The sequence below is a fragment of the Plodia interpunctella genome, chromosome 17 (genome assembly GCF_027563975.2).
Source record: "Plodia interpunctella isolate USDA-ARS_2022_Savannah chromosome 17, ilPloInte3.2, whole genome shotgun sequence".
In the NCBI taxonomy this organism is placed as follows: domain Eukaryota; kingdom Metazoa; phylum Arthropoda; class Insecta; order Lepidoptera; family Pyralidae; genus Plodia; species Plodia interpunctella.
In genome coordinates, this window is record NC_071310.1 from 1,012,065 (window position 1) to 1,023,000 (window position 10,936).

The 10,936-nt window shown below is 33.3% G+C and overlaps 1 long non-coding RNA gene across 1 annotated transcript; it reads right to left on the reverse strand.

Annotated features, from left to right (window-relative positions):
- Positions 1–5,861: 5,861 nt before the first annotated feature.
- On the reverse strand, positions 5,862–10,605 carry LOC128676861 (uncharacterized). The gene is made up of 3 exons (XR_008405471.1): positions 10,435–10,605; positions 9,117–9,234; positions 5,862–6,277 (listed from the first exon to the last, which is right to left on the reverse strand). It is a non-coding gene; the product is annotated as an uncharacterized LOC128676861 (long non-coding RNA).
- Positions 10,606–10,936: the final 331 nt, after the last annotated feature.

The window sequence follows — 10,936 nt, forward strand, 5'->3', positions numbered from 1 at the left end:
GTGGCAAGAACCTTACCACTGCACCACCGAGGTCGTCAAAATGAAGAAGAGGCCCAGAAGGACTAAGAGATAGTACACCAGACAAATTAAAGAAAAATTGGGTGTCGTGTCGTATCAAGAAGTGAAGGATTTGGCTTTGGTGAGAGAGCAGTGGAAGGAACCCCAGCGACCAGAGCCTCGCTCTTAAATTACATGACGATGTTGATTACTCATTATTGTTTATTGACTCATTAAATATGTTCGGAATTTAGTTAAATCAATTCATTTCTTTACGTCTCACGCCGGCGTACTGTATTTTCACTCTTAACTAATCAACATACCCCACTGTCATATCAATGTTATGTTAGCTGTACAATAACATATCGATAAGAAACAGATACTAAATTATGGACTTTTTATATGTATAACATACAATAATATTACATCATTAGATCCATACCAATCCTACTATTATAAATTCGAAAGTAATAAAACATTAATAATTGCAATGCCCCACTGTTACAAGTAAGAAGTTATGTTTTTTGAAAATACTCAAGAATCTATTGATTGATTTGTTAATACATGTCACACATGCTCTTTAACTTATTTTTGAAAACAATAATGAGATGAAAACATTTTTGAATTTGCTGGTAAGCACGTAATTACTTAATAAAAACTTATCAACATAAATAAAGCATCTTAAAAAAGGCTGAAAATTACCACGATTAAGCACAGATTCAACAACACGAAATAGCGTTTAAATTCTAGAACAAATACGATATATTTGGAATTTACAATACAATACAAAAATTATTTATTGCAAAAAATTAATTACATAGTATACATAAGTACAAAATGTATAATCCATACATAGCATGACATTATGATATAGATACATTGTGCGAAATTCTTGTGTAAGCAATTTCTTCCAGACAATCTTTTTGGAAATTGCTAGACGATCTAATTTATACTAGATCTAAAGTTTTAAAAAGAAATAATTCACAAAGTCTATACGCTAAGTCGTCTATTTGTATAATCCAGTGTTGCTGGAATATTCAAAACATAATTATTACTCGGTTAATCTAAATTAAACTAAATTAAAATTTCCTACCATTGTAACGTCTACAAGAAATTAGTAGTCTGTGGTCATTCATAGAAAAAAATATTTACACCACAAACGTACTGAAATCGGTGTGAGTTATAGCCTAAATAGTACAGTTTTGAGAAAATAACCCATGGGATGTTATTCTCAGCTCTAAACATAGCATCTTGAAACAACATAATTTTTCATGTTTCCGATGAATATTGGTTTGGTTGAAGTCGGCAATACATCTTTTAAAATGTTTTACACAAATCATCTGATTTAAAAGATTTAACGTTTTATTCTTCGATAGAAGTTTTTACCCACAACTTCGCCCGCATTCGTCTACTAGGTATTGCGTTACGTATGCGAAATTTCAAGAAAATTGGATGTGTAAAGCGTGAATAGTGATCAAACAAAGGACTTGCCAGATCTATCCAGATTGGAAATGCTATTGTTGTCGATCAGAAATCAAGGCTGTCCGATATCTCCGTCGAACCTCCACGGAAGGATATGGATATATACCTTGGCAATGTTATTATGATAAGCAAACTATGGACCATACGGTTATGCTTATGACTTAATTTTTTGTTATGCATTGAATTGAATCAATCTGTGACGATAATAAAAGCTCGTGCCATAAATTGCTTTGTAAAAATCTTATCGACAATGACACGTGAATTTCAAAAACAACCACCCATGTAGCTCATAAATATTCTTTTTCACCTTGAAACTGCTGAAACCTAAACATGTTTTGTCCGTCTGTCCGTGCTGAGCTCGTAAACATCAGCTATTGATGCGTTAGTTTACAATACGCTGATGATTGCAGTTAATGTCGGCCATCTGTTTTATTTGCTACAAACTACTTTCAGGAAACCGTTGTTAGGTCTCAAAATGAAAATTGCAATATAGAATTCATTAATACCTACTGTAAAATTATTTCTTCGAGTTACGACTTTTGTTTTTTGTTTGTTGCCTTTATAATATTTGTTATGAAACAAAGAATCATCTATTCTTTATTTGAACTACACCAGAACCTATATTACTAGCTTCTGCTCGCAGCTTCGCCTGCGGCAAACAGTATAGTCACTCTACAACTATCTCCGTCAAAAGTCACCTGAATCCAATGCTCCGTTTTGACGTGAAAGAAGGACATACAAACACGGATGGAAGTACTAACTAAATGATCATTGTAGCAGATATCTTTGGAATAGTGATAATTGGCTGCATAAAATTGATTTAAAAAAAAAAACAACCCCAGTTAATGTATGTTCCCAATGCTCAGTCGCGCTCCGTAACATTGACGTCCGTCAATGATCAACGCAGAAGAACGTAGAAATTAAATGAAATTTCGACGCATAGCAACCACACGTCAATAAAAACCTATATAAACAACGAAGCACGACGGAGCAATGGGGACGGGCACATAGGGCAAGTAAAACATATCCTCTGCCCTTTCCGAAAGGTTACTCAACTTAAGCACTGTCATAAGAAACACATTACTGTGCATAACAACTTCAAATGTAGGAGATATTATTAATAAATTGTTGCAAGCGGTTAGTATACAGAATCCATAGACATATAACCACATAGACTTGACATATCTTCGTGGATAACCAAAAGGTAAAGACATAAAAAAGTTCAACATATTTTAAACCACTTGTAGTAATAGTAGTATTGAAAACATTCTCGTGGAATGCGAAAATTGAATTTAGTAATATCAAACATAGAGGATGAAGATTTTTTTTTTAAACTACTACACTGCATGTATGAACGAGTGGGATTCGAACCTGGAACCGTTCGGTTCACATGCGGACGTCTTAACCAATGATCTACCACCGCTTCTACGAAGTGGATGAAATTGGTGAAAGCTTCTTCCCAATAGTTTACTAATCATATTATTTGTAAAGTTTTGTCAGCATCTCTTAAAAATTTTATCTATTTTAATGCACGTCTGTGAGCAAATCTAACGAGAACGTAATTTCCGGCGATCTGCGGCTTGGCGTCGTAATTACAAGTTATAATGCCCTGAGTTATGTACAAATTCGCATAAATCTTATTTCGAAACCACAAAAATCATAAACATACTAACTTCGCCTGCTGCCTGCAGACAAAATAGCCTATGTCACTCTCCACTCCGGCTCTCCAACTATCTACACACTAAAAATATACTAAATCCATTCCTTTCATTTTTTATCCATGTAACTGTCAAGACTTCTACCAGTTTAGTAAGACGGGCAATTTAATAATAATAATATTCTTTATTTTTTTTTCTCAACTCACAAAAAACAGCTTAAAAATAAGACTAGATCAGTCAGGTGCATGCAAACTTAAGATCTAGTAAATTGCGGAGAACTGGTGCCTGTGCTAGGTTTCCGGGTCACCAGGTCTCGCCCATGAGTAAGTTCACTTTGCAAGCAAATGGCTTACTTCTTATTCTTTGATAAGAACTTAAAAATATTAAATCAAATATAATTTTGATCAATTAATGTGATATTACAGTGTTTTATTTTTAATTCATTTGTTACAGTGTTAAACCCTTTCTGGAACTAAATATTTTTTTTACTATATTACTACCTCTAAAAACCAAAAGTAAAATAGCATTAAATTTATTCTTAGGTAATTAGGTAATTGATTCTACTTAGTATTAATTTTATTGAACAAATATAAGAAATATGAATTATCTTCGTACTGACGTGAAAGAAAAAAAAAACACTTTTTCACGATCGAATTTTATAATATTTTTTTTTATTATGTGCACTTCACTACATGTTGAAAAGTGCACAAATTAATTGAAATTTACCGCTGTGATATAAATTATTTACATTATATAAATTGTACTTTTACTAGAAACTTTTTTTGTACCTTCCGCAAAAATCCCACTTTTTATTGGTATAAAAATCAGTCCCTTACTTTTTGAGTTTATCGCGACAGGAGGTTTTCTCTTTCTAATATGATAAGGATGAGGACAATTTATTTTATATGACTTATACATAAATATAGTATATGTTATAAAGTTTCAAGCCATTTCCAACGATAATGTATTAGCATTTTGGTAACAACGTTAAACTATTCGAGTAATAATTATGTTTTGAATATTACAGCAACACCGGATTATACAAATAGACGACTTAGCGTATATAGACTTTGTGAATTATTATTTCTTTTTAAAACTTTAGATCTAGTATAAATTAGATCGTCTAGCAATTTCCAAAAAGATTGTCTGGAAGAAATTGCTTACACAAGAATTTCGCACAATGTATCTATATCATAATGTCATGCTATGTATGATTATACATTTTGTACTTATGTATACTATGTAATTAATTTTTTGCAATAAATAATTTTTGTATTGTATTGTAAATTCCAAATATATCGTATTTGTTCTAGAATTTAAACGCTATTTCGTGTTGTTGAATCTGTGCTTAATTGTGGTAATTTTCAGCCTTTTTTAAGGTGCTTTATTTATTTTGATAAGTTATTAATAAGTAATTACGTGCTTGCCATCACGTAAATAATTATTAATGACTTATTATGAAGTATTTACTTCACCAGTTTACTACTTATTATATTAGTATAGCTTATTGTTAAGTAATTACGTGCTGGCGACATTGCGAGACTAGCGCCACCACGGCGGCTGCGGCAGTACGAACGAAAAGTGCGTTTGTTCGTTCTGCTTACGCATTGTTTATTATATAGATTGCTATGTTCTGGCATTTCTGTTACTATTAAACAGGATTTAATAGTTCCCTTTGTATGCTTACATAAAAACATTTTCATAAAATAGCAAGATTATTCACTATGTGAAGAAGAAGCGGCGTAACAATCTTCACCGCAGCCCTTTCTCCAAAATCGCTTCACGGCGTCACAGCCCCAAATGCACGCGAGGATGAGAGAGAGAGGGAGAGGATATAGATTGTCTAGGATACCAAATTTCTTCACCATGTCATGTCTATTAATTCACGTTCTATGTCACCCCGACATGCAATACGCTCGTTTTGGGCAGCCCTGGCATCTGCCTCAAAATTGATTCATTTCCTTCCTTTTGTTGCGAGGTGTCGATTTTTTGTATAAAGTTTTACGTTTGGTGATCAAAAATGTCTTTAAAATACACCACGTCTAAAATCATCAACATTGTGTACGATATTTTATTCAAAGGAATAACTAGAAAAATATACGTAAATTCCGTTTTTCATAAATGGTTTATTATGTAAACAATCTTGTCATATATTTTTATTATTATCCAGCAATTTGGCTATAAGATATATATCTTCTCTTTGGACCAAAGCAGTGACGGAGTGGTGGCCAAGACAGGAACAGAGATGGGTTGGTAAACCACCTGCTGATGGACCTGGCTGCTGGTCAGGCGACATTGTTTGGGGAACGGAAAAGCGATGAATTCGACTGGCACAGGGCCGAAAAAAGTGGTGTGAACAAGTTTATTTGGTAGACAAATTAAAAAATCCCCGATTTTAAATATTCATTTCGCTACAATTTTTGAACGGCTGAACCGATTTTCATGAAACATGGCTCTTGAGCCATTCGGGATAAAATTATCTATGACACAAAAAAAAAAAACAAAAATCTGAACTGAACAAAAATCGATTCAACCGTTTGGGAGCTACGATTACGACACACGTTAAACTTATAACACCCCTCTTTTTGCGCCGGGGGTTAAAAAGCCAACCATCAACCCGTAGTGGGTTGATGTAGGCTGAAAATAATGTGAAAAAGAAATACATACACTTTAATTAAAAAAATAGTGGTTTTTTTGTGTGCAGATAATATAATCGGTGAGCTGAAAACTGACATTACTGAGCCGCAGACAACATCTAGTTAAAAACAAATTATCTAAGTCGTTTTAGTTGCTATTAGTAACATGTGTCGAATATTCGAGACCCTTCGTTTGTTGGGCAATTCCAAAAATTAATAAGCCCCACGAGAAATGTGTACACTAATAAAAAGCTGTAATATTTGCGTGGCCAATATTGAAATGGCAAATCGAATAATGCCAACTTTTCGAATACGGGAAGCAGTGATAATGCGATACAAAAATCGAGTTCCATTGAATTCCACCAATCTGTAGGTCGGTCTCGCACCCACTCGCAATCAGCTTCGTCCTAAAAAGCCATTATCTGTAAACCAATCTTGCAAAATCTCTCGTTCTCAAATGTTCCTGATTATGTTAGCTGTCAGGCCACGAAGCTTGAAGTCGGCCTGAAAAATACACCTAATGATTTTGAAGATTTTACTGTGTTTATAATACAAACACCTAACTGATGACAACTCTGTCGGAATGTTACTGAGGCCTATCAGCTGTCAAAAATATCATCATCCACTGTAGGATATATACTACCTTTCTGGACGAACAGTTATTTGCGTGCAATTATGATTTGATTTAATTTGAATTTGAAATTAACAATTCTAACCATTAATTATTTTAAATGTAATTTTATTGATTTGTGATTTTTGTTAAAATAGACTTTTTATTAAGCATAAATTAAGGATTTTTTTCTATTATTTATATTATATATTATGAGTATTTCCAAGTGGGTGCGATCATCGCCGGACGGGCCGTGTGACTGATTGGACAGGCGCGTCTCTGATTCGAATCAAATTCGAACAAATCATTTCTAGAATCCCTTTTATGTCCGATTTCTTAAATATAAATTTTTTTTTAATCGGCCTTCCTGATTTAAGAATAAAGGGGAACATCCTACTTATTTGATTTTAGCGATTGAAAAATCATCATATTCTTAAATTTGCTGTTATAGACTTTTTGCATGTAATTAAACGTGCGTGCGCGCCTGCCTTATTACACTAAAATGTCAAGAAGATATGTACTTTAAAACTATTGACTATTGAATTTAATTATTGACAGAAAGAACAGTAAAGAAATTGAATTTGATAAAAACAAGTAAAATAAAGCTTAATAAATATTATTGTTTATTTTCCTTTAACTAATTGTACCTAAACATATCGAATGGATGTCTCGATCCTTAAATACTCGAATAAATAACGTTTAAAAGGTATTTCTTTGTGCCGATACTGTAACGACTGATTTGTGAACAACTGGTGCGAGTCTGGCCAAAGATTAGTCACTACGGATGGTAATATAATATTTTTTTTATCGTAAAAATTTGATGCTTTCGACTATATACCTGCTATCCGTCCCGGCTTCGCTTGGGTAAAAATATAATAAATAATACACCTAAAAATTCCTTAGAAATCACACTAACTATCGGTGAAAACCGCATGAAAATCCGTGCAGTAATTTTTGAGTTAGTTTTATAATACATATGTAAGAAAGTCACAAATGAATACTGAACTATTACGATACTACAAACATAACAAGACTTCTTTTATTCTTATCACATTCATTTAAACCATATAAAATTTAAACCATTATAATTTTCCATTCATTTTTCTACTAATTGCGCTTTTAGATGACAGTTAATTTGATAAAAATACGTGTTTAAACATGTTTTAGCATTTAAACCATAGGGGATCAATAGATTTTGCATAAAACAGTGTAATGTATATCTCAATTTTTCTATCAGTCACAATATATTTATTTCTAAATCATGATATAAAAGTTTCAGAAAATGAGACAAGTTTTATAGTTTCACTATTTTGTGATATTTTAGCTTACTTCTACTGTTAACTTTGACCGTTCGACGTTTCTCTTTCTGCCATGACATACGTATTCTTTGCCATGTAACATCAGGATCTAAATTTATAACCAGAATGCTCGGCCCCGCTTGCTGTCGCGTGCTTGGCCTTGTAGGCATTAAACTAATTATAGGATGTGTATCTGCACTCATTTTATTGTACCTACGATTCCGAGTATCGTTAAAATCACATAAATTCTTCCTAATATAAATGGGTGGTTCTCAGAGCGTTGCGACCGCTGCGGCCTCGCTGTCATAACGATCCGTCATTCTTCTTGAGGAAGGATTCATTTGCAAAATCAAACATTCATAAAATTTACATTAGCACAGCACAGATTAATTTAAAGTCGGATAGTAGAACGAATTCTTGTCTTTGTTAAAATTTGATAAATTGTAACGACAGTGCGGCCGCAGCGGCACAAACGCTCTGAGTACCACCCAAAGTATCTTGTAGGAAGTTACTTTTATGTGATTCATGTTGTATATTAATATATTAATAATCCTTAATAGCTTATTGTGAGCTATTTGTATTATTACTGTAAATTTTTTAATGAAATGATACAACGAAAACTGCAAATTAAATTTCATCAAAGCAGTTTTAACACATAAATTACTTACGTTATTAATTTTTTCATTCGATTTTGTAATTTTTCTTAGGAAGGTAAACGGGCAAAATCTAGGCTACGCTGATGGAGAATCCGCCACAAAAATATTTATGAAAATCGCTCAAGAGCGTCAACAGACTAATAGAATTTACAATGGCGTCGAAATGTGTTTACAATATTAAAAGTACTGTTTCGCAAACATTTTTGCAGCAAAATATAATAACCGTGAATAGTTGCACCTGTTATTATATATTTTTAAAATATATGTTTGCACTTTATCACTTCGATGATTCTTTCTTTCTTTACGAGTGTTTTAATTACTAATGTTTTGTACATTTTATTAAAGTCGCATAAATCTTTTACATTACTAGGTAGGTACATAATTAGGGCGTCCTGACGTCTACTTTCCGCGTTTACTGGCAAGTGATTGCATACACACTAGTGAATTACGCACAAATTATCGTGATTCTTTAATTATTTTGGCTTTATTTTAATAATCAATAAAAACAATGATTGTAGAAATCACGAACAGAGATCGTTACTCAATAATTTCTGAGAAAAAGACCGAAATTAAAAATAAGCGGCTAACAGGAATACATAAACATGACAGATATGATAATTTCTGATGTAAATAGTTCTTAATAACGTTAATAACAAAAAATAATTATTCTAAAGCATTGATGTCAAAGGCATATTAACAAATACAAAGTAATCTAAAATCAATCTAAAGTATCAAAACGTAAAAAAAATCTAATATTTTGATCACGGAAATGATTTTACCTGTAATAATAACCAGTTTTTTCTCAGTGCGCAGATTTCTTCACGATGTTCTCCTTCACAGTCATATTGAACTTCGACGATTGAAGATTGTGTCTTGTGTCAAAAGTGATTTATTTTACTAAAACAAACTCATTGAATAGCTTAAAGAAGATAAATAATAAAGGTCAAAAATCTTTAAACCTTAAATAATCAATATTATTACTTATGACGCAGCTAGCGTGTCAGTATCCTATTTGTAAGCAGATTTAGTCAGTAAATTCGGCAAATAGCCGAATAATATACAGTCCATATCTTCAGTTACTGGAATACTGCTCGCGAGCCTCTGTCCAATAGAGTTAGAATAATCCGTGTTTGGATGTAAACCAATTTGTTGAGACCTTTCCAATTTGGCTGCCACGATAGACTTTTTGCGATCCAGACAGTGCATCACTACGATGTTGGGGTATATAAGCCCGCTAAACCCCACAAGGGGTAATCCAAATAGGAATGTCGACATGCAATCTCTGACTGAATGAAGACCTCCGTGGCCTAATGGTCATCTTGCCGTACTGCTACACTGGAGGTCCCGGGTTCGATCCTCGGTCAGGTCAAGATGGAAAAATCAGAAAAATCTTTTTCAGATTGACCTGGGTTGGGACCTGACCTTGGATGTTTATCTAATAAGTATATGTATATGTCATAGGATATAGTTTCGTTGAGTTAGTATCCCATAACACAAGTTTCGCACTTAATCTGTGTGATTCGTCCCTATATGGTCAAATATGCCTTCATGTCCGTGAAATAGCGGCAAAATTCTAATGCTCGTATGGCTACGTTTTATTGAAACCAGTCTGACATACGTGCCAAATGTAAAGACTGGAGATCCGTCTGATCTGAGTCTGAGTCGGGAGAAAAATGTATAAAAGGAGTTCTTAAGGTCCGACGCTCCTTGGGACATGTTTCTGTGAATTTCTGACAGAGAAACTAGGATTCTTTCTTATCAAATGTGTTAATATTTAATGCTTATGTCAGATTTTATTCAAGTCGCCCAAAGGTATCTGACATGATAGGCATAAAGGCTGTCGACATTGTCGAGGGAGTTCCACCTGGCCCCGCAATCACTTGGCCAGCGCTAGTGGATCTTTAACTTCAAAAAACTCCGCACGGAATCCGACGTGAGTTTTTTGAGGTTTTTCTTACAGTAAGCTTAATAAACTGCCGTTAAAATGCTCAGAAACCGATGATCAAATGTCAAATGGTTACATTTGACTGCCACCGCTAATGAACCACGCCAATTTTCTGTATTTTTTGTTCATGAATAACTTTCTGTCGAACTTACTCTATGACCCGGATTTGTCCCAATCCGTGCTGTATAATAAAATCAATAAAATTTTAATCTGTAGCTGCTTTTTTATAGGTCGGTTTGTTTTAGATTGAATCGGTGTTGTCCATCGTCGTAGTTATACAAGTCATTGCGCCATTGTGGAGCTTAAAAAATCACACGACATATTTTGACATAATTAGTTGGCTGTTGTATATATGGAAATTGCATTAGAATACAAATCTATGTGGTTTCGTCGAAACGCATTTCATGTATGTATTTTTTGTAATTGTGTTTTTAAATGATAATAAATAATGAAATCATCAAATCCATTTATCGTTTAAATACATTTCGGGGAAAAAATAGGAAATAAAAAATTTTGTGCACTTAGAAAACGCGAAGTGAATATTTATACACATTTTACAATGACAAAAGTTGTACAGATATTTTCGTAATGACAAAAAAATAAAGAAGTAAGTACAAACAAAGCTCTTGTGTATGACGGGTTCAAAAATCAATA